The following is a 25,021-nucleotide window of genomic DNA, read 5'->3' as shown; positions in this document are numbered from 1 at the left end:
TGGTGGGGTCAGTCTGCTAGAGTTATGTTATCAGGTGAATGAAAATGGTGAAACAGTACATTTACATAAATGGGGCAAACTAAAATTATAGCATAAACCTCAGTTCTGGCATTTACCAGCTTTCAAGCATTTGACTTTGCAGCACTTTTCTCAGTGTTTTCTGTCATTTGCTGTTTTTTTTTTAAGAAAACTGAAAAAATGCTAGAAATTTTATGAAAATGTTATCATATTGAAACCCATCTGCTCAACAGCAGAGCTAGATGTCTTATCTGTAGATCTCTGCCAGCTGACCTGCTACCGTAACTGAAATCAGTGGTAAGTTATCTCTAACATTAAGGAAGTGAGCACTTTCCTAGCTGATTTCACTGGAGGGACCTGGGAATCCTTGATGTCTGAGTATGATTTGCATGTCCTGGGTCACTTTCTCCTGTCTGCAGCACTTTGTCCCACTTGCTTTGTCAAGTCTGTTGTCCTCTTCATATTCATTTCTTCTTCAAAAAAACATACTGTAATAGTCATAGTACTGCCTGCTTTTATTTCTGTTTCTCTTACCACTAAATTTGTCTACTTCTGTGTATCCCTTCGTTCTACCTCTGCGAAATCCCATCCCTTCCCTACTCTTGTCCCTAGCCCACTCCTATTTGCCTCCTTCTGCCATTTCCAATGCCTTTGTCATCCTTGCATTGCTCATCTCAGTTTCTGCTCTCCACGCTTTTGCTACTCCTTTCCGCCCCCGGGTCCAGTTCTCTGGCAAGCCATCCTGTTTCTCTTCCCACACCCAGCTCCCAGCTATGGCAATCTCCAGGACTCCATCTCCAGGATGCAGTGTCATTCCTCTCCTCCTTGGCCAGCCACTGGCATTTCGAGGGAAAAAGGATCACAAATTCTCTTTAGCAGTGCTTTGTGGTGTAGTTTTTCTCCAAATAGAAAATTGTTCCACAGGAGTTAACCATATTTCAGTAAAAAATTGTTAATTTTTGTTTCAAATCATATGCAGTTGAAAGGATTCTTCTAATAGAAGACATCTTGGGCAACTTTCATAAGGAAAGGTGGTACCTGGTGGGCCAATAGTGTGGCTAGCCTGATGGTCCATACTTTATCTACACGTTTTGTGTTGCTCCAGTGGTACAAAGCAACTGCAGATTTGCATCTGTTTAGGTGAGGTTTGTAGGGCCTTTCATATCCATTCGGTATTGTAAAGCTGCAGGGTATTGATAAATCTTATCTATTCACTCTTTGGAGATATAGATATGTATATTTTTGTGAATCTCTTAAGATAAGGTTTGTATTAATGATAACTGATAACAAATAATTCAGGATGGTTTACCTGGTTACTGGTGCTTTATAAGAACTGAAGACAGCTGCTTTTCCATGGTCTTTTGGTGCACGTGAGTAATGCAGCAGAAAACAAACTGTAGCAAAAGAGCATCTTGGTGAAAACTTTCAAGCTACCAGATGACTTTCTGTAACATCAAATTGGATATAGTAAAATTAGATCTGTACCGCATATCTCAGACAAATTAGGACATTTCAGTGGCTAGAACATATCAAGTGAAACAGCTATTCCTGTTGTAAATAAGAGTCTCAGTAGGGCTGCTCCTATAAGCTTAAAAGAGAAACCAGCTCCTCTCGTTACTGTCAGGATTGTTTGTTCAGTGCTGGTTCTAAAACAAGCCAGGATGAGATGCTTAGGAAATCCAGCCATCACTCATAAATAAGCAGGAAGCATTTGGAAATAAATGAGAATGATAGTGTGTTTGTTTGTTTCTATCTATCTATCTATCTATCAAGCTGTGGAAATACCTAGTAGTTCTTATCAAGTGTATGAAGCATTAGAGCACATACACTAATGGTGTTTTCTATGCTACTTCTAAACTTTAATTAACATAATTGCATTCAAAGTCAAATAAAATATTCAGCATTAAACTCATCATTATAACTCCATGCATGTATTTAGGTCCTAAGTTGAACTTTATCTTTCTTTTATCTCTATTAATTTCTAGTCTCTGTTTCTGTCCAATAGCTTCATATGCCAACTAGAAATAATAGCTGATGCTGAGCGGAAAGAATTACAAGTTGAATAGTTAAAACAAATGATACTTTCGCCTAAAAGCAGGGAAACGCTTAATGCAATTACTCGGTCATTTCTTTGCTGCTTGATAAAAAGGGAACGATTACTAAGCATTTACACGAGTATTTGTGTAAATGTTCCACTGATTATTAATAATTTATCTGCTAGCTGCCGCTTACTTATTTAAAAATAATGCTTGCAAATAACTTAGCTGACCAACCATCAAATGCAAATAACAAAGGGGTCACATTTTTAAACAAGACAAATGCTGAGGTATTTTGAGTGAATAATTAAGCAAATACCTACAAATAATTAATTCTTCACTTGTAGTCAGTATTGCTTACTCTCAAATGAACCGTTGCACTGTGTTTTGGGCACTGCGTTTCAAGAAAGAGCAATGTGAGACTTTTCAAAGGTGACTCGAGAAATGACCAGAATCCTGAGAAATATGCTTGTGAAGAAAGATTAAACGGGTTGGAGTTGTTTAGTTTAGAAGACAGGTGAAGCCTTCAAACACATAAATGCTTGCTCTGTACCCACTAAGGTTATGAGTAGATGTACAGGTGAAAATGTTAGCAAGAGACATCAGGGTTAGACATTAGGAAAATGTTCTTACAGTGAGGATAGTGAAACACTGGAACAGATTGCCTAGGGATATTGTGGGGCATCTGCCACTGAAGATTTTTTTTTTTTAAGCAGATTAGACAAATAATACACATCATTGGGAAGAGTTTTGTATAGTTGATGCTTTCTCAACAGTTTTGCATACTAGCTGACTTCTCAAGGTCCTTACCAGGCCAATTTTCTGTGTTTTTCTATTCTGAAATTCTTTGACTCAACCTGCAACTACTTGCTACCTGAAAACAGGATGCATTCGCAAATGCCTTGCACTAAGTGCTTCTACCTCAATGGGCATTCTCCAGTTCTGTCTTTAGTGTGCCCTTTTAAATCTGTGGAAAAACACGCCCTCACTACCACACTGATAAGATGTATATACCTTTCTCTGTTTTTGACATTCAGAAACCTATATATAGTTACTGCCAACTCCTTTGGAAATAGTTTCTTCTCAATGGCTTCCTTTGATTCTTCGCATTGTCACCAGTTGTTGTCACCGGCTACGTAGCCGCAGCTTGCTCGGTGTCCAGTAAAACCACTGGTGGTTTCCATGCAATATTAGAAAAAGACTTTTTTTAAACATTAATTTCTGTCTGTAACAGGGTCTAACATGTTTTAAAATATACTTACAGGGCCTTTTTTTTTTTCTTTCTGGAAATCATATAGTCAACTCTATGTTCCCCTTCAAGGAAAGTATTTTTATTCAGAAAAAACCTGACAATCAAACAGCTCTCTCGTATAAATTGTTGATATTGTAAGCAACAAATGAGTTCAACTTAATTGCTGCTCTAGCTTTTAGCACAGAGCTGAAAGGTCCTGAAACTCTGGGAATGTTCAGATGCTGCTGCAATGGTTAGCGGGTGCTTTGCCATAAAGGGTTAAAAGAGGAAATGCCTCTTCTGCCCTTGCATTTAAGGCGTAAATGTTCTGACATTCCTCTCCTCTCCTGAGAATAATCTGAGATGAAGCACATAAAACATTGTAAGAGGTTGTCAGGGCGCCCCAGGGGCCGGCAGGGCACGGCAGGGCTGCCGGGGCCCATTCCCACCCCAAGGGAGCAGGGCACCGGGGGGCAGCCCCAGCCCTGACGCCGGGCACCGCCGGGGGGCTCGGCCAGGCTGGGCCGAGGCTGGGCCAGGCGGGTGCCGGCAGGCCAGGGTGGGGGGCCATGGCCGGCCCTGGGCGGGCCTGTGAGGCAGCCGGGGCTGCGGCTCCCGCGGGGGCCGAGCACGAGGGCTGCAGCCAAAGGCAGCTCTCGGGGTCCGGGCGCAGCGCATCCGTCGCCCCTCACCGTGGCCACCAGCGGACGGGGCCGCCCTCGGCTGCGCCATCGCTGCGCGGGCTCCGGGCCGCGGCCACCAGCCCCCCGGGCGGGGGGACGCGCTCAGGGCCCCCACAGAGGTGCCTGTTCTCATGTGGATATCTTTTCAGTTGAAATCCTCAGATGTCGATAAGCCTGAACTCCAGTCTGTATTAACGAGGAGGAATTTGTTTCAATGTCTCTCCAGAGCTTGGAAATGCAGATATTTTGAATATGGATATTAATAAGCCTAAAACCAAATATTTTGCTAAACAGTGTTGAGCTACTTCAAAGGTATTTTCTGTATTTGAAGCTACCAAAAATGCACACAGCCAGTCAGACTTATCGCTATAGAATTCCATGGGTTTTATATCAGGAATTATTTAGTTAATTTAAATGTCAGGCTCTTTTCATTTCAGATAAAAATGTTACTTTCACTCTCCTCTGTGGGGCAAGAAGCGGGTATGAAACTCATATTTGTGAAAGTTCAAATATTGCCATTCAGAGCAGTGGGGTACACCAAAATGGCAGATAAGCAGACAAATCTGGATTTTGCTTCCAGCGATACCACACTTCTTTCCCTGCGTCCTACCTCTTTTCACACTCCTACCCTTTTCTCCAGTGCTTTACTCATGCTAACTCAGAAGTGGACAATTCAGATTCGTAAATTTTTTTGTCTGCTATAGGTGGCACTGACTCCTTTCTGTGGCCCAGGCAGCAGAGGGAGACCCCTCAGCCAGGTTTGCGAATGGCAGGTATAGTGAAAAGCAGAGCTAATAAAGCCTGCTTTCCTGATGGGTTAATGTCCTTCATCCCCCTGAACTGTCCCATCTTCCACAATCCTCCCCGGTCACCACTGCCATAGGCATCGGCTGCTGTTCCTCTCCTGGGCAGGCGGCACAAGGCTGGAGCTGAGGGCTGCGCACAGATGCTGACAGCCTGCCAGGGACCTACACGCCTACTGTGGGTCCCACAGCCTTTTCTGTCATGGGGTCTCTTGTCTGGGTCTCTGTCTTGATTTATTGTGAATTTAATTGTCATTCTTCATTAACTGGAGGATTCAGGATATGCAACTTCTGTTTAATCCATATATTATCAAAACTTATGAGCCCATACCAGGGCTCATACCAGGTACAGCTTGCAAATAGCAGCCTGCTGCTTGAGAGTTCAGAAGTTCAATTACAAATGTTCACCCATATCCCCACATACCCCCAATTTTCTGCCAACTGTTAGCATTTACAATTTAAGCTATTTTTTCACCTAAAACAGTCCTATGAAAGGGACTGTTTCTTCCCCAGAATTTCATTTTAGCATAGGAACTGCCACAGTACATTTACAATACTACTCCAATATTTGCCTTAAATTAAACCTGACTGGAAAAGCTAGTTCAAGGGATCTGAAACACTTTTGGGCATTATTCCCAAACCGTTCTTGGCCCATTCGATAAGGATTTCTGTTTTGAGAAGAATGATGGTGGATTGGCACCTTACTGAGAGCTGGATGAAGTCTTTGTTCAATAGTAAATCACTGCAGAGCTGTGAGATTGCCCTCAGGTCTGGGGTTACCAGTCTTCACTGTCAATCTATCTCCCTTGCCCACACACACACACATATGCATCTAAGCACTTTTGAGTGTAAATAAAAAGAATAACTGAACTGCCCGGGGACAATTTCAGTGATATAGTAAGGAACACTTAGCTGCATTGAATTTTAACCTTGTTCCCTCTACCTGTCCCTATCTTTTGCTCCTTATTCCCTTCAATGTAGATTCAGTACAGTATATGTAGATTCAGCACAGTATGTTAGCTGGTAGCTGAGTTTACCTCCTTATCAGTCTCTCAGCTAATGAGTTTGAGGCGAATACTTACCTCTAAAATGAGGTAAGTGTACAGATAACTGATATAAGAACGAACAGGTTTCTGGCAAATATTCTCTTAGGCTGTGGTTTTGGTGAAATCAGGAGAGCGTGGAACTGCAGGACATTGAGAGTGAAATTCTAATCTATGCAAGGCAATGTCGAAACTCTTTAATTCAAAGACCAGAAGTTTGCTCATTGTATACCTGTGTTTATTGTTTGCTACGTGATTATTTGGGGGTAAATCATTAGTTATCTAATAATACTAAGAGGAAAATAATGAATTAATTATGTTAAAATATTATTATATTCTATTATAATATGTTATATTATAATATATAATAGGATACATATTACACCGTTACACTACTACTACTGCATTCTGGTAACTTACTTTTGGTAGCTTTATTTGCTTTTTAACATCTCTGTTGAAGTATTTCATGTACAAAGATCTGATTCAAAGTCTTAGCCTGTTCTGGAATATCAGCTAGAACTTCAGTTGCATGACCAAGCTGCGGTAGAGCTCAGAAAAGTAGGCTGAACACACCTTTGTATAGCACTTCTTTATTAGGGCACCGCCAGTAATGTGAGCTGCCCATATGAAGATACCCAAACACCTCCCATGTGCTTGTGCTGATACGTGCACCAGTCCTAAGCAACGTGAAGGAGGAAGCCAGGTTGGGCGTTAAGTGCGTGCAATGCCAATGAGAAGGAGCTATCACAGTCCCCTTGTTATGTGATGCAGACTGTGTACTGCCCAGTGTGCTGCTAATATTGGCAGGCCACCAGCCACCTTTCAGGGTAAATGTGTTTCAGTATTCTTTCCATTTACCTCTGGATTGGGGAACTGAAATCAAGCCTTGCTCTGAACCGCAGAGGACTTCTGCAACAAAGCCAGGAACTAAACCAACATCTTTGATAACATTTTGATCCTTTAGGACCATGCTTTTTATTCTTCTAGAGTCAACTAGAAATATGTAAGAAAAGAAAACTATGCTCATTTTTCTGCTTTGAAATTTAGTGAGACGCTTAGGTGCAAAGCTAAAGTATAAAGGAAGACAGGGCATTTGAGCCATCACGTTTTTAGTAATTTCAATGAGATTAAGGGGCATTCTTATTCTATTAGGAATTGCCTCATCCCTACTTTCCAAGTACAATAATTTCTCAGCTACAGAACAACCATGTTGCAGTTAAGTACAGTAGAATCAATGCTACCAACTAGAATAATTTCTAGTATTTGGATTTAGTAATAATCTTGAAGACCTCAGCTGGTGATGATTGACTTGGCCTGTTACTAAATTCTGCTTAGTATTATTTTCCCAGCATAAGCAGTCACAATTCTTATTCTTTTTGACCTAAGAGTTTATTACATATGTGCTGTGAGGGGATTCAAAAGCAGGATGCAGAATTTGGAAGCTTATTAGATTTAGAGAAGAGTTAAATAGCTTTATCAATACAGAAGGTCAGGATAAAACATGAATTGCTTACTTGCACCTGTAAACTGTATAAGAAGATGTCATAATGATTAATTTTTGTCCACATATAACAAATTTGCACAATGCTGGATTTTGAAACTTCTTTAAAATTTGGATTTTATTCATCATGCCAGATATTTTAAACCACTACTTTACATCCTCTAAGGCTAAACCATAGAAAAGGAAGAATAAATAGTTAACATCAACACATAGAAGTACATGCTAACTTAATTTACGCTTTGGAGCCATAAATTTGCTATTTAAGTTCCTTAAATAAAACTCACCTATATTTCAGACTGGTAACTTCACTCCTTCAGTTTCTATCCTCTTCATTTCTTTCCAATTACTATCTGTTCTATTTCCATGACCTACAGCGAAATTGCATGTGTCTTTAATTAGAATTTCTTGAGTGGTCGGATGAAGACTGTAGATATTTCCTGACTATTGCGACTGTTTTACCCTGAGTGTGCTGAAAACCCCTCCTAATTTGTAACAGCTTGCAAAACTTTTCAACAGCTGGGGATTGCTCATTCAGTGCAAGAGTTGATTAGATGTCTGTCAGGTACTGTTGAGGTATCAATCCCCAATTCTGCACATCCTGTCACATAGCGGCTGGTCAAGAATTCATTCAGTGGGCAAGGCAGAAAGCGTGGCCGAGCTGTGTGCTCATTCTTATTCATTCAGGATTTAGGCATGCGTGCTAGTGTGCAAACTTCTGTGCACAAGCTTTGTCACTATCTCAGGCTGCATGACTAGTTAACATTACTAGTTATTCACTTATGATATCCTTTAAAAATGTTTGACCTTACACCACATTTGCAAGAAAAGGGATCAGAGTGTAGATGATATGAACTTGACAAAATCTGTCAAGATACTAATACTAATACTAGACTTAGCTTTAATTTCCTGTAAAGCCGTACTTTGCAAATGGTTTGAACTTCTCAAAGATCAAAATAACACTGGTCTCTTGCCAGTGTATACAGGTGATCTCCTGCTGAAGCAGGATGCATTTCAAGTGCCTAAGACTCTCTCCTTCATAATTCTCCTGTATGACCCTACTCTCTGACTGTACTGGCTAAGTCTGCGTCCCCAGAAATTGCAGGGGATTTACAATGGTGCTGTTAAACTAAATCATGGGGGTTTTTTTAAACAAATAAACCCAAAGTAGAATAGTTAATGAAACCTAATTTCCTTTACATTTGTGCTTCTCCTCCCCTAAACCACACCTGTACCTTCAGTAGTCTTCAATCCCTCCATATACCCGATATAACCCTATTACATAAGATGGAAGAGGCTGGAAGAACCCATGCTACCAAGCAGAAAGGGTATGAGCTGAGTTCTGCCTGCCTCCCCCTAAGAGGGGACAGTAATTTCAGTCCCTCTTCTCCAGTCTGCATCAGAGGATCAAACCTCTTAGGGAGCAACATTTTAAATGCTCACGTATTCTAAGAACCTGGTGTCTTAATGAGGAGATGAAATGGAAATAGTAGTGGAGGGGGGCTTTATGACCACTTTTATTGCACAGAATGTAATTTGCTAAACCAAGCATTGAATAAAATGGTCTAAGTTTTTAGGATGTTGACGGCGTCTGATAGAAAATCTCGTCTGTCCTGAGAAAAATACCACCTCTCAGAGTAAGGAGTTTTTACCTGGTTTCAATACAGGGTGCACGTAATTTCCTCCTGCTGCAATTCTGTCTGTCGGCTCACTTCTTCCCTGCAACCTCATTAGAGCTGTTCACTTGTGCTCCTTTTGCTTGAGACAGTTATCTTCAGGCTTTTGCCTCCTGTTCTCCATCACAGCAGTCCAGTTTCATGTAATCTTGATGTTACTAGCCTTTTAATCACAGAATATTCCAAAGATTTTTAGGCATAACTGTAACCACTATTCTACCATAATGAAGTAAATAGAAAATGCAAAAACACACAAGGATACTACGCACTTTCTTATCAGTCCCAATAGCATCTCCTCATGTAGGTTTATAATACACATACTTAAACGATCGGTAATGTCTATAAAAAATGTTTTCTTTCTTTTAAAAATTACTAGGAAATTACTGAACTAAAACACCTGATTAAGGCAGAGTTAATTACTCAAGGGTTTCTTATGCCCTTGCAGAACATCAGGCTCATCAGACCTCTGAAAATCAGCCAATAGGGAGTTTTAGCCTTCCTATCCCACCTCAGATCACAAACTCTGTTCTCTGAATCTACATCCCACAGTTTAATTGCTTACAGATGCAATCATTCCAGCTTGCAGTTCCCAACTCCAGCAGTATCAAGGTTAAGGAAATAAATATACATGTTCTTAATTCTTCATTTCCTGTTTTTCAAAGCTGGAGTTATGCTTAAGTCTATATTCTGGAAGGGAGACGTCACTGTCCAACCTTACATCATTAATTATGTTTTATCAATAAATGGCAGGACATATATGTGCAGTTTACTGAAAACTAAAATTGGAGACAGCATTACAAATAAATTGAATTAATATCACTATAAACAACAAGGAACATTGTACAGCCTGTATTATTCATTTTGATAAACAATGACATAAAAGTATAATTTTTTATTTTCAGAATTTCTATCAGGTCACTGAACAGTTCCAGGATCTTATTACAGTTTGCTCTATGCTATGTGGGGCAGTGTAATTGTTAGAGAGAGATACTATACGTGTCTTACCAATAAAGAATTTAGAGCTGAAAAAATAAGCCTTTTCCTTACGGAAGAATACAAACAGAAGTAATTGTGCACTATCAATCATTTGCATTCTCCATTATTCTCTGTAATACTGGATGGCTTCTGTTCATTTTTATTTTATTAATTATTGCTTATTATTTTCATACACTTTTATTAATACTAAGCTATCTAATGATTTATCTAATACTAAGTTTCGAATTTTGATGCCCTGCAAGAATGAATAAATGGCTACACTTCTGCAGTAACAGTCATATTTATTCTCCCATTTTAAGGCAACTAGGGAATATACATTTATTTAATTCAAACCTCAGATTGTGACTCTGAAGTATAATTTCTCTTTTAACTTCAGAACTACTTACCAATTACAGTGTGTAATTCCATACCTCAGATATGAAATATTTTTGTCTAAACAAATATCTGGTTATAGAACTTATTTGAAGCTGGTTCCCATGGAAACAATGAGGCGGAATCATGTTTTTATCCCAAATGCCTTTTATTGTCACTTAAGAGAAACCATCAACTGTACCAATTGCTGACTGCAGCTGGTTAAACTTCATTCTCCTTTTCTGTGGTCTATACCCCCGCTTTGACACTGTATCAACAGCATAATGATAGTGATCATCCTGGCAGAGCATTCCTTAGCAGGTTTATGTCAAATTGAAGGATTACAGGCAAGCTTCAGTGGAACCTAACTGACGGATAATCTTCGTACTGACCCTATTAGAATAGGTGTGCAAAGTGAAAATGAATGTGTGTGTTCTGAAACAGCTGAATTTTAAAGCGTGCTCTTCTGTTCATCTGCTGGGTTAGGACCTCGGTAGTCAGCATCTCTTCCCATTACTGACTCTGTTATAAGCAGTAACTTCTCTTCCGTTTCTGATCCCCAAGAGTACCCTGTTACAATTCCTTGGTTCTCAGAGAGGGCCATAAACTCCAGTTCTTTGCCTATCACTGTTTCTACACAAAAGACCTAAACTAATTTGAGTGCCTGTTGTGACACTCACATTTTCTCAGAGCTTTCCAAAGACTTGTCCCAGAGATGGCATTTGGAGTACCACAGTGAATGTATCCTGTGCACACCCTTACAGGCATCTGATGAACGTCTGTTCTCTACCCCCTCATGGATACCACCTATCCCACCAGCCTGGACTGCCCATGTATCAAGGTTTCTCTAGTGTTTCTGTTAGGCGTAGCTCATTTGTCCCTGTCTCCCACCCAAGGTCAGAGCCCTTGTCTGACTGCACGTTTCAGCACTCACACTATTTCCCCTCTGCCATCATATTTAGACATCTGCCACTCACAAGGTTGTGGAAAGGAGAGAGTGACATAGATGAGACAAGCAGAGGCTGGGAATGCTGCCATGATGTCTATCAGGACCAGCCATCTGGCTCTTTTCTGGGGCCACAAATTCATGGTTGTTAGCACTAGTATCAAACTAGCAGTTCTCAAATACACCAGAAGCTTGGCATAGATGCTGGAGGTTGTTGCAGTCTTGCTCAGGCCACATTGATTTGTTACATTCACCAGGCTTCTGCCCGATATAAGTGTCTCAGTATAGACCTGAAGGGAAGTCAGGATATCAGCAGACCAAGGCTAGAACTTCTCTATTTTTTCCCTACATCTCCTTCAGAGGAGCCTACTTCAGTCAGTTAGCAACGCATAGAAAGCCCCTCATCACCTGACAAAGTTGGGCACAGTGTTTTTACCAGTGTCCACAAATAACAGATGTTTTGTCTCAGAATTACTCAGTGTTTAATTTCATTGTTGAAGTCAATTTTTGAAACACATAGTTGTCAGGAGACAAATTATTTCTTTTGATCTGTCCAAAGTGTGCTTTACTGATCCAGGCAGAAGGGCTAGTTTTTCACTTTCTGCGTGGCAAATGTTCTTCCTCTCTTTAAATCCTTCTTTTAAACCTTCTGCTTTTGTAAATTTGTATAGCATTTATTTCCTTATCACATAGATCTGCATGCTTCTTGTGCCTCAGCCAAGAACTTCTGTACTCTGCCAGTTAGGTGAAACTGTTCAGGGACAGGGACTTCTCCTTCATGAATTATCATTTCTCTTTGTAAAATGCATATATTTTTATGGCACTCAACATATAATAATTCTAAAAAAATGGCACCAGAGTATTAATATCTCATTATTAGAGTTAAAAATAGGACAATAGGAATATATTCCACAAACACTGTCCTGTTTTTTCCTATTGTGAGTTGGATATGTGAAGAAGTTTCATAACTTTCCCAATTTTGCTAAAGTTATGACATAGCTTCCTGTTTACTCTCCGCTGCAGAAGAAAGTGTCAGTGTTACTACGTAAAAGCACCGTCTGAGGAACCAGCAGCAGCAGCTTCCCTACCTGCTGAGCAGCAATGCCTAGATACATGCCACTGGTAAGTAGTATTCAAATGGTGCCAGAGAGTTTCCACAATAAAAGATTATTTTCAATATGAAAGAGAAGTCCTGAGGCTCCTCTCTTGATATTAACTGAATGCCTATACTTCTGGTTTCTCAGATATATTCAAAATGATGCCTGCATTCTCTGCTGCTAAAGGAATACAAAAAATCTCCAATGATTATTTCACTTTTTCTCTAATTTCCATTAGTAAGAGGAAATTACTCAGAATTAATCAGACAAACTTAGAAGACGAATATGAGAAAAGACTTGCTTATCAAGCATGTTAGCTGTTTAAAGAAGGAACTTTCCAATCTGTGCTTCAACTAGGATCTGTTTCTCACATCTTTCTGCAAAATGAAATTTTGGCATTTTTACCTATGAAATATGAATTCCCAGCCAGAATGTTCTCTACTCCCCACTATATTTGGTGCATACCCTGGAAACAATAATTCTTAAAGTCTGGTTGATTTAATTAGTCTGATAAATAATATTGCCTGAAACTCTATTTTTCACTTAATGTCCTAGACCATTTATTTGTACAGTCCATTCTGAGCTCAAACACTTTTTCTTGGTTTGGCCCAGTATTGATCTCAGGATGTGCAAGCAGGGTATCTCAACAGAAGCAGGGGAAAATGTCCTCCTAAAACAGAGCAGCAGCAAGTGGTTAATACCTACTGTATCCTTATCCTGCAAAGCTGCCCACAGCAGACCTACCAGCCTTACTCAAAGAGCATGCAGGTGGCACCTACAGAGGTGAGATCCAGGAGTTTGCATTCACCTCCTCAAACCCTGCTGTACAGAACCGCTGCAATTAAAATAAGATGCTCTATGTACATAAAAGAGCAGCACAAAGCAGGTTTTCAAAGGTTATCAACTGTTCCAAAATGAAACAATCAGTGCTTGCGTTCCAGGGTTTACAGTGCAATATGCTGACACACTCACCCTTCATGAAAACACCAAGAAACACTCATTCTGTTACAGTAGGATAGGAGCCACACTGTTCTGTTATGGGTTTACAGTAGAATTATTTTTAAAAAGTGTATTTGCATTTTGCTGTGCCTGTTCAAATGCAAATGTTCAAATGTCCAAGAAGGGCACGTGGTCCTGCCTCTTTTGACACTAAAACAAAACTTCAAGTGGCACCAGCTGCTTCAGATTAAATATATTTAATTTGGAGTCACTAAATTAATTTGACAAGGTGTTTGCAGGAATATAAACAAGACTCTCGTGATGCCACAAGGCCTCCTGTGGACCTAAAGAGATGAACAAGGTAAGCGCTTTGTTCTAGCCTAGGCTGACTGACAGAAGCAGGAAACTGTTCCAGCAATGCTGCTTACTGAAATGGCCTCCTGCTGAGTGGTGTACCAAGCAGCCTCTGTATCTACCCTCTGAAAAGCAAAGGAGGTTTGTTTGAACTATTGATCTCCAAGCACTAAATTCCACCTTTTGTTCTGGGATGCCTGCCTCTTCTTGATCTGTTTAGGTACTTGCATTTTTTAGGCCTGGAGACAGGTTTTGTGTTTGGCTTACAAGAAGAAGTGCTTTCAAGCAGTTTATTGCCAGAGGAACTCAGCTAATTCATAATTGGCTCTGAATATTTCGTTCTATGTCATCCCATATAAAATGTTATGGACATGCAGATATTGTAAAGTACCTCTATCGCAGGCTAGCATGAGACTTCTGCTTGTGCGCCCAGATAACTGAAAGTCATGCAAACATAGTTGATGTAGTACAGAGCCCAGGCTAACAGGCTCTACTTCTTGGAGAAGACTTACATCAGCACCAAACAAGCCAGACTCCATCAGGTTTCCATCAGCTTGGAGCACGGCCAGTAAGTTTCCCTTTGCCTGCAAAGGGTTGTATACATTTACCTTACACTGGGACTTTAGTCCAGGGTCCAATAGATCTCTTCTGCTTCTAAATCTTTATTAGTATATCTATAGAAAATCCTACTGTGTAAATCCTATATGTCCCTTTTAACGGAATCTTATGGAATATTCTTATGGAATAAAACAAGCAAACAAAAACAAATTTAAGAGTCAAAAGTAGGAGTTTTATTCAAAAGATACCTCTGTGTCAAAAGTGAATAAACCTACAGATTGCATAGAAAATTGTTTTGAAGAACTGCAAAGTCATTCTGAAGCATTTGAGAGACAGTTGCAGGAAGAAATTCTGCAGTTCTTAAAACTGACAAGCCTATTTCATACTTCCAGCTCATCCGCATTGATGGTGGATTCTGCAAGCAAAGCAGCCAACTGGCTTCTCACAAAGTAAGAGCTTAAAGCACGTTGGCACAAAAGCAATAAGCTTTTCTGTGCAAATTTTAGCCTCCAGTACATAGATCAGATGTTACAGAACAACATAATTATTTAATTGGAAAGGGTTTGATGGACAAATGGAGAATAGAAACAGACAGAAGAACATTACATTCCTATTAGCTCATTTGTAAATCAGGTACAAACCTGGAAAAGTCAGTGATTATCCTGATAATCCTTTTACTTACCCCGATATAACTCCATTAACTTCAGGGAATAGGGTCCTGCTTTAACACCAGTCAGAGACTCTGGAGTCTTTATAAGTGCAGCCCCAGCTGACTGTGGAGTTCTTCTAGCACAGCTTTATCAGTCCAAGGAATGCTCCCAGGCAGATTTATATTGGTTCATAGTGTTGACAGGGTTACACCAGCTGTTAACGTAGCAGTAGACTTTCCTCTGTCAGGGCTGAGAATGGACGTTTTGCTCTTTTGCACAGTGTAAAGCTTTCCTGCTTTCTCTGCCTCTAAGGTAGGAATGTTTTGTCTCTACAAGCAGAAAGATTGTTTTCATAGGAATTATTGTTCCATGAAGTTTACCTATAATGTGGAAAAGGATAAATTGCACAGTTCAGGCCTTTACACATCCAGCAAAACTTCATCTAAGCAAAGTTAAACCTAGGACTCTATGCAAAGAAAGTATGCGGCTGATGAAAGGGGAATTTTGATCAGAGTATTGAGTACTAGGGTTTTAAGAGTCATATTGTTGTTGTTTCCATATGAACTTTTCAAAAGCACCATATTGGTCTATTTTGTATCCCGTTGAAATCTGTATGGCTGAGTTCTTAAAAAAAAAAAAAAACCCTCTATCCTAGAAAGCCTAAATGAAGTAATAGCTACTTCAAAGAGCTTAGATACTGTACTGGAAAAACAAAGGAGTGGCTTTTCATTTCCACTGACTGTAGCAGAGAGCTGAAAGTATCATTTCTAATCTACCTCAATTATTCTGAGGCTGCTTCTGGGAAATTGCATTTCTTTATGTGCTATCTTTTCATTTTGATGTTGAAAGATATGTTTGGGGGATGCACTCTAGAAACAAAAAAGGAGCTGACAAGATATTTGTTCCCTTGGAGGATATCCTGACTTTGCAACTTGGTCCAAAAGATTGGAGTCCCTCCTCTTCTGCATGCTACAGTCCTAGCCACTCTCACACATTCTCTCTCGTACAGAGAATGAGTAACTGTGGGATTTTCTATAGCTCCCTAGGATTGTGTATGGTAGTTTAAATTCAGGCTGTTCTGTCACACTATACGGCAAGGAGAGGTGGAAACCCGCTGCTGGAGGGGCTTTGCAAATATTTTTGTAGTTGGATTTGAAATAATGTTGACAGTGCCTAGAATTTCCAAAAGGTTGTATGGATTGCATTTAAGATGAAAGCAAATGTATTCAAAGAAAGATAACTGGAATGTAGTACATGGAGGATTCTAGCTACATAACAGTAGATAAATGATTTCTCAACATTCACAAGATGTGTTTATTATTTTTGTTCAAGTATTAGAATTCACAGTAAAATATTGTGACTGAGTTTCATTAGTTAACTGCACCCAGTTGTTTTTTCCCATCTGCTTTAGGGATACTTGGAGTAATATTTGGTTGTACAAAGTCTAAGCAGCTGTGGTTTTCAAGAAAAAAATATCTTGCCTTTGACACATTCATTATTTTGATGAGAAAATGAATAGAATCTAGTGCCTGGGGCAGCACTGGAAGTTGCAGAATGGCAAGTTGATGCACGGAGCCAGTATGAAAAGCAAGAAGAAAATTTTGCATTTGGAAAGGACTAATAGGAGATTAACTTTTTTGTGGGTTACTCTTTTCTCTGTGGGTTACTGTTTTGACTTCCGTTCCTCTGTGGGTTGCTCCAGAGCCACTGCAGCTATATGCCATCGCTAACTTGGAGACAGAAATATAAGGACCATGCTTATGTTTGGTCTTAAAAGTTGACAGGAAAATATAAATGACAACCTTAGTTATCAGGCAGCTTAATTTGAAAACATGTAGGTTCTCTCCATCATTGAAAGGCTTTTTTTTCCTTTCAGATAAATCCAGTAAAATGAGTGAAAATGTACAAAGATATTTGAGAAAGAATATTTTGCCTTAATTTCCAAATTACAGCATATGGAATGATTTCTCTCTAATTTGGAAGTGCATCATATCAGTCATGTATTATCAGTGTTGCGCCACATAACTTCACCTATTATCTTTTATCTTAAAGTTTAGATTCAGTTTTGTGAGCTGGCTCTTTTTCTTTATCAGAACAATACTCTGTTAAAAGGTTCATATTGCATAATAAAGAGTGGCAACTGTTGTTATATTACTCTGCCACATAACACCTTCCTTTCTGTGTCATTGGACCCAGCTACACAACATTTATCTATGATTGGATATCCCAGTATAATCACATTTTGGTTACTTAAGTAACCATAATTTCTAGAGTGTACAGGACAGAAAATCCTGCTTCAGTTCATTACTTTTTTTTCATTTTTTCTGAGAGGGTTGAAGTTTGTCAGAAAAATCTTTTTTCATGGTTTTCAGCACATTTTCCCTCTCAGAGCTTCACTTCAAAAATCACTAAAGCTGTGATTTGAGATTCTTTGTTTTTCTTTTGGCTTTCTTTCCACCTCCCTGCTGCCCCCTCAGCTGAGCCAGTACAGCTGCCTGCATTACTGCACACTGAATCAGGCTGTGGAACTAACGTAAGCTGAAGAGACCCTTTTTTGGCCATATTGTTTTACATAAAATCAGTGCCCTAGCCAGGCTCTTCCTGTCACTCAGCAGACTTTTGTACAGTCTACTTAAGCCAGCTCTGCCACCAAAAGAAAAATATTTTTAAATATTTACTTACATTTTTCACTAATTCCCATGTGCAGCCATCCTGTATGAGTCTATTTGGTATCAGTCCGACAGGAGATTTCACTGAAACACTCTTTTGCAAGATTAAAGCGCTCTTGACATTGGAGTGGTATTGTGGCAATAAATAAATAAAAGGCAAAGGTAAGACTGGATGATCATTCCTGCTAATGCACAAAGACTTAGGAAAATTTTTTCCAGGAATTCACTCAGAACTGTGCATTTTGCAGCAGTAGGAAGCCAATCAGATTATGTCCTGCTTGGCATTCAAGGAGTATATGCCTCTTCTCAGAGCATAATTCAATAAACTGACTCTACACAGACAGACCTGGTGTTTTTCCATTCAGAAGTGTTGGGCTTCAGATGTTTCACTGAAGCCACTTGAAGTTGTGATTGATCAGCGAGCTGAAAACAAGGTCCTTGGATTGCTACATAATATTTTTAGTCTCTCTTTGGCACAGTAATCTTCCTTTCTCTTTTCCTTCATGGCATTTCATTTTCCTTATTCATTTAGCAGTTCCCACTGAACTGTGAAACTTGTGACTATGATCCTTAGATGTCGTCTCTGTGAAAAAAGAAGGTTTGTATGTTGTGCAAAATAAAGTTTTAGGAAAGTTTAAGTCACATGAACTGCTGAAGAATACTTAAGAGAAAAAGAGAGCCAGCATGTTTTTCTTGCTTTATAGAAATACAGCTTTCTCTCAGTTGTAGCATTCTTTCCTTTGGATATATTTCTCCAAGCATTTTTCATTGCTCATAAATCTCAAGGGTGAATAAAAGGAAAATTTGCTTTTGGATAGGGTCAGGATGTTAGTGAGTTTTTGAGAAACAGGAGAGTGTTTGGGTGTTTGGTCAAGGCTCAGAGCTTTTGGAACCAAGAGAAAGGCAAGACCTTATAGTTTTGCAGGATGATTCTCAGAACATAGCTCCTATAGCTTCTATTTTTATTGGATTATTCATGGTTTGATTCAGCTATTTAGTAGCAGCCTGTTAGACAGAGAAGGTACTTAGAGTCAGCAAATCAAAGGGCATTTCTCAGCTTCCTTTAGCTTGGCCTCAGAGCAAGATTAATATATTTTTTGATTAAAGCATATTTAGGTTTCTCCTCTTGGACTGTTTGATTTCACTTGTAGTTCCAAAATGAACATTTCAGGTCAAGCAAAAAAATTTAAGCAAACCAAAGTCGAAAATTGTTTCAAACAGAACGAAACACTTCATTTGACGTAAGATGATTCACTTGGATTTGGAGCATCATGTTAAAGCACGTTTGGAGGAAAAAATATCTTGTCTCAAATTAGAAAAATGACCTGCTTCATTTGGAAAATGTGAATACTTTGTAGACTTGAGAATTTTTTCAGTGCTCCACAACTTTTTTTTTTCTAAAACAATTAAAGGAAAGAGCATGAATTCACAAAGGATTCTTATGCTGCCAAACTTTTCTTTTTGATGAAGAAGTTGGATGAAAATCTTTGCCACGCCTTTGTCATACAAACACATTTTTATAGATATAAAGAAGTATATGATAAGGTATATAAAAATCTATGGTATGAATAATTTCTGTAATTTATTTTGCATGTTTTATGGAGTTAAAGAATTTAGTCTTAAAACATAAACATCAGCTTTTAAAAAGTTGTTCGTATTACAATTTTCATTTGACAAACCTTATCCAAACATCTTCTTAAGGTCTTTAGCACCTACATTGTTATCTGTTCCAACTTCCTGCTCAGAGCAGAGCCAATTAGATCAGGGCCTCTCCTCGTGCTGACATCTCTTCAGGAGAAAAAGTCTCTCCTCAACTGCATCTGAAAAATCTAATCTTTCTAATTCTGCAGCCAGGCTGACATATTTTCTATGATCTTACTAGGCAACATTAGATGTTTAAATAGTAGCCACATAGTAATTTACTGTTATATAATCCAATTTATTTAGCTCCTACCCTGCAATAATCCAAGACCATCCTTTATGGGTAGCTCTTTCACAAGAGTCTTTTTCAAGCACAGCGTAGATAGACTATGTTGTTGAAAGCTGTGGCACTACACAGCATAGAGGTGGAAAGAGTTTTTCAGCACTGAAAAGAAAAGAGGATGAGATCATTCTGACCTCTGCAAGTCAGAGCTGAATATAACAGTAATCAGCATCTCATCTGTCCAAGATGGAGCTGGATTGCATCTTTTGATCTTCAGCCTTTATCCTCTGTATAACATTATCTCACCATTTAACTCTGGGTCAGTACCATTAATGGAACAGTATCTCTCTTTCCAGATTTTTTTCTACACCAGGTGGTTTCAGCAGGTGCTAAGTATAATAGCTGATCATCACAGGTAAAATGGGATTTTTTTCATATTTGGACAACCACTTGGTAAAAAAATAGTCAAAGAAGCCAGTCCTTCTGTTCCTGAAAGCAACAATCTAGGATTCAAGATAAAGATTTATAAGCTTCATTTCATTCCCATCCAGTCTTCTGAGTCCAGTAGGGTGATTCTTGGTTTCATGTCAGCAAAGTCCTTCCTCCCCTAGTCAGCCTAGTCTTGGGCCCAAGTCAGATCTGCTTCTCTATCCAGACATTTGCCCAATACCTGTGGTAAAATATTGTCCATCCTTTTTTATGCTGTCTGGCCCCTGGCACTCATATGATATCTCACATGTCCTGGATTTATTTAGAATATTATTTATATGGAAGGAATAATCTACCATGGGCTCCCTTTCTTTGGAGGGTGCTGAAGGCAGAGGTGAGAAGAGGAAATGGAATACATCACAGGGAAAGGGGCTGGGGAGCTTGGAAAGTTGTAAGAGGGCGTTATCCCACTTTCTTTCCCTGCTGGTATTGAGATGTCACCCTCTGCTCCCTTACTCCATATTACCAGGACCAAAGATCTTCTTCCCTTTCTTCTGCGTATCACCTACCTCCAGCCTTCCCTTGTGAAGGAAAGCTCTCATCATCCATCTTGTGCAGCAGCACCTGTGATAGGGAAAACATAAACAGCACTAACTACTTTAGAGGGTTCCAACTCCTGGGAAGACACCTCTGTGTCTTCTAGCACATCACAGACAACTAGAAATATATGGCATTATTGCCATCATTGCCTGTACAAATGTTAAACTTTCAAGTAAAAACTGCTGATATATATTTTTTAACTCTATGAGAATTCAGGGTTTTGAAATACTGCTTTTAAAAATGGCAATAACTGCAAAATCAAATATGACTTTCCCTGTAGCTGTGACTCAGATACACAAGATTCACTTTTATTCAGAAAAAGTGATACATTCCTTAATGAGGACTTGAAGCACCCAGGAATTCTTCAATAGAACATTGTTTCCATTGGAAAATTTTGGGCTGCTGCAGCCAGGACCCCTTATGGAAACATATCTACTTCAACAAAATTCAGGTCCAGAATGTTTTTTTTTGATCTTTTCTTTCTAGAGGATTTGGAAAAGAGTCAGAAGAGACCTACACCTAGTGATTAAGCTGTTCACCCTGTACAAGATGCTGTTCTATCTAAACTTTTAAAATTTGTTTGTTAACCCCTCTTCCAGCTTTTTGTCTTTTTATTCTGATTCAGAATAAGGGTAAATGTTGAAGTCATGATATCTCGCAGGAGATGAAGTGCTTGCTTTCTGGCTAGTCCTGATTAAAACCTATACCTTAAGGCAATCTTTGAAATTTAATAGATGCAATTTCACTGTGAGAAGCAGAGCACAACATAAGAAGTACTGTAGAAAGGTAAACATGCTTCTCCCTTTAACTGGAGTCTTACTTTCTTTTTATTATGCTGGTTTTGTATATTTTGATAGGTACAAAGACTATGAGATAATATGCAGCATTTGATTAGTGATCATTATCTGAGCATAGCCATAGAATAAAGGGCTTCTTACTGCAGATATTACTTTTTTCTTGCTATTTTGTTTTTCCATTTTGAAGACCACTTCCATTTAAATCATATTAACACATTAATAACTTTCACTTTTACTGATTCAGGTCCTGTACTAAGTGTGAAGCATAAGCAGCCTAACGTGTTATTTCATTCTGCTTCAGTGACGTTGTAAGTCTTCTGTCACAGGTCATTTATGTTTTTATTGGTGCTTCTCTCATCAGGATTTATTTCCATATACTATCAATTAGAAAATATCCATTAGCAATATTATTATTTTTTAAAATGATAATTCAGAACACTAGTAGAGAAATCCACCCTGATTTAAATAAAATGATCAAGAATGTAATTGTTATTACATAGATTGAATGTATGATCATTCACTCTTATAGGCAGAATGTCCCCTGTTCAACACTCTTTAATAATTCAACAACTCTGTTACAGCTGAATAGCTGAGACAACCCATGAGAGAGGCATAATCACCAGAATTAAGAAGGACAATATGGAAGATGATCTCTAAACTGAGGGGGATGAAATCTAGACCGTAAGAACTACATGCTAAAATTAAGATAAAAAGTATGAAAAACTAAAATATAAAACTACTGGTAGCAGCATTTCAAATTTTCAGTTCTAAGTCTTGGTATTCTTTACATTATGAAGAAACGACCTTTTCTGATGACTTGCACTTTTCTCTTAATTAAGTCTTACCATAAACTTGTATAGCCTACTAACACATCATGTGTACTCTCTATAGAGTTATTCACATGCCATGAGTCATGAGTTTACTAGAAATTTTTTAATATTTTTCTTGATGTGTAATTCATAAATAGATGCAGTAAGTTGGAATTCAGGATGTTTGGGAAGGGAGGAACTGAAGGAAATTGTAATTCATCTGGCTTCCTAAGCCAGAAGGCAAACCTAGTATGGAAGATCAACATACTAAAGAACCTTTGCATAACAAAAATTACCCAGCTTCAATGAAACTTAAAACAGTGATTCATATACTTTCTCATCTAGAGCAAACCATGCCTGCAATATAATTAGTTTTCCTTAATTATTTAATTGGTAAGCGTGGAGGAGAAAGGAAACCTTCCAGAACTGTTTGGAAGATTCCTTTTTACTGTAAAAATGGTATTGTTGTATCCATTGTTGTCTAATGATAAAAGTGAGGCAAGAGCTGCAGAGAAAGGTAATATTTTTTTTTATACTACCTGCAGATATTATAAAATGAGATGGTATTACCCCAAGCACACTTCAACTGGCACCCAATGGCATAAGATAAACACCTGTGTAACTTGTTTAGTGGAACCAGAACAGGGCTGTTCCCTGAAATGCAGTATTTTGGAGGTGGAAATTGTTTCTTTTCTTCAGTCACAAGGGGCTTTATAGAAGCTTTATATTTCAGCATGCCCAAAAGAAATCAATGATGTGAAGTGTATTTTAAATTTTAGTTTACTTGTGTTTAACTTTCCTTCTTCTTTAATTCTGTTTCCAGCATTGTAATCAAAAAATCAACCTTTTATTCTACTAGAATCAATCTTATTTTGCTTTTAAGCTTGACTAGTGGTTAAAATGATGAATTCAGATACAGGGATGATACAAAAGACTGAAAATTTTCAGTTCCCACAGGCCTGCAAAATCTAGGAGATGAAGCGTGCTTTTGACCAAGTTATGTGGTCAGTCTGAGGACTAAAGAAACCTCCCTTAGAGTGATATCCCATGCCTTTCAGATAAGAGGTAAGTACTGGACAAACAGTTTGTGACACTAGGTATACCTATACTGTTGTTCTTTGTAAGGGAAATTATCCCACTGTACTAAGTGTTTTGCTCAAATTTACACAGAGATTGGATATCACAATTTCCACATACATCCTATATGGCAGTAAGATTGTGGGATTTTCCCAGGTTCTCAGCAGCTTTATCAAGGATGTAATTTTGATATGCAGGTATAATAATTGTTTTGGATCATAGATATTAGTGCACTGCTGCAATTGATTTCCCTTTTCCACAGCATAGAAACTGCACACAGGGAGGCAAGTCTTTCATGACATGTGAGTGGCTTTCATTACATTTCTGTACTAGGAGGGAGAAAAGCATGCATCATAATTACCTTAAAAGCAAATATTGATCTTTGAAAAGTCTTTTCAGGATTTCACTGTAGAAAATTATTGTAGTTTGAAAATAGAGGCTCAATGAGAGCTAGAGGCTGACAGACAGTATTCAGCATTGACAAGCTGTCCATTACCACGGAGGATACAATAAATGAATCCATAACATTTCAGAATCCTCTTGTATGATACATTTATGCCCCAGCATCTACTTAAGCCTCCCTTTTTTAGATAAGAATATCATGGTACAATACATATCTTGCTCTAGTGCAAAAATGTGGAGTGCCAGGCCACAGAGGAAAGGAACAGCCTGGCATTTGCTCTTTAGCCTAATAGAAATGCTAGTGTCAAAGAAAAAAAAAAAGAATAGAAGGTTAAAGCCTGATTTGCATTTTTGTTAAAACAAAGACTACATTAGAACGAAAATGAAGATAATGTGGTTAACGCACAAAAGCCATGATAATGGCTTGGGTGGAAGGAAGGCACTTAACACAGAAGGAGAATGAAGCCATAGAAAACAAATTAACTGAAGAATCACACTATTTGGTGGTTATGAAGTCAAAACTTGTCAGTGTTTAGCCTGAAAAGTTTGAATTCAGTTGTACAGTTCCAGACAGTGAAAAACAGCCATTTTTCCAAGCAAAAAAGGAAAAAGAAAGAAAATGCACAATGTTTCTGAATCCTTTTTCTATTCTAAAAATGAATATATTCAGTTCCATAATGTCACCTATTTCCAGTGCAAAGCAGAAAATGAGCCTACAAGAGGTCTAGGCCTTAGAGCTCCTGAAACTGATGAAAAGCTTTATTTTTTATCCTGATTACACATAGCTTATGTGGACTTGCTGGTTAAATTCCTTCAAAACTGGTCCTTAATGATTAAATTTCTGCCACTTCAATATTGATTAAAGACACAGAAGAGATCTTCTGAAAGTCTTAGGAAAAATTCACATGAGCAAAGGAGCAAATATTTATTATTCAGCTCAGTAGCCTAGTGCTTCCCTAATCTATAACTCATGTTTCAAGAGGATTGTTAAGTCTGACCAAAATTCTGTAAAAAAAAAAAAAAAAAAAAAAAAACACCTAAGGATTTGCAAGTGCTTTGCAGTACAAAGGTACTTTGATTTCCTTTCAGCTAATATCTAACACATTCTCCAAGTTTTGAGGGCAAAAATTAAAAGATAATGACCTGTACAGAGAGGAAGAGACCACTGGAAAAGTTGTTATTTAGCCCAACTCCCTGCTGCCAGACTCCTCCTGTACACTTACTTTAGCCATTTGAAATCTGCTCATTTTCCTAGTATTGCAACTGCATTGTTACAACAGTGACAATTTCAAGTAAACAATTGAAGATATTCTGATACAGTAAATACATCCTTTCATGATCGGTGTTTTTAACGCATACTAAGTCAAATGACATTTTGTTCACTCATTTTTATTACATAAGGGAATTACAGATGGGTAATCTGGAAAACTAACTT

Source organism: Struthio camelus, chromosome W (assembly GCF_040807025.1).
Source record: "Struthio camelus isolate bStrCam1 chromosome W, bStrCam1.hap1, whole genome shotgun sequence".
Lineage (NCBI taxonomy): Eukaryota > Metazoa > Chordata > Aves > Struthioniformes > Struthionidae > Struthio > Struthio camelus.
Note: the sequence above shows the minus strand (reverse complement) of the source record.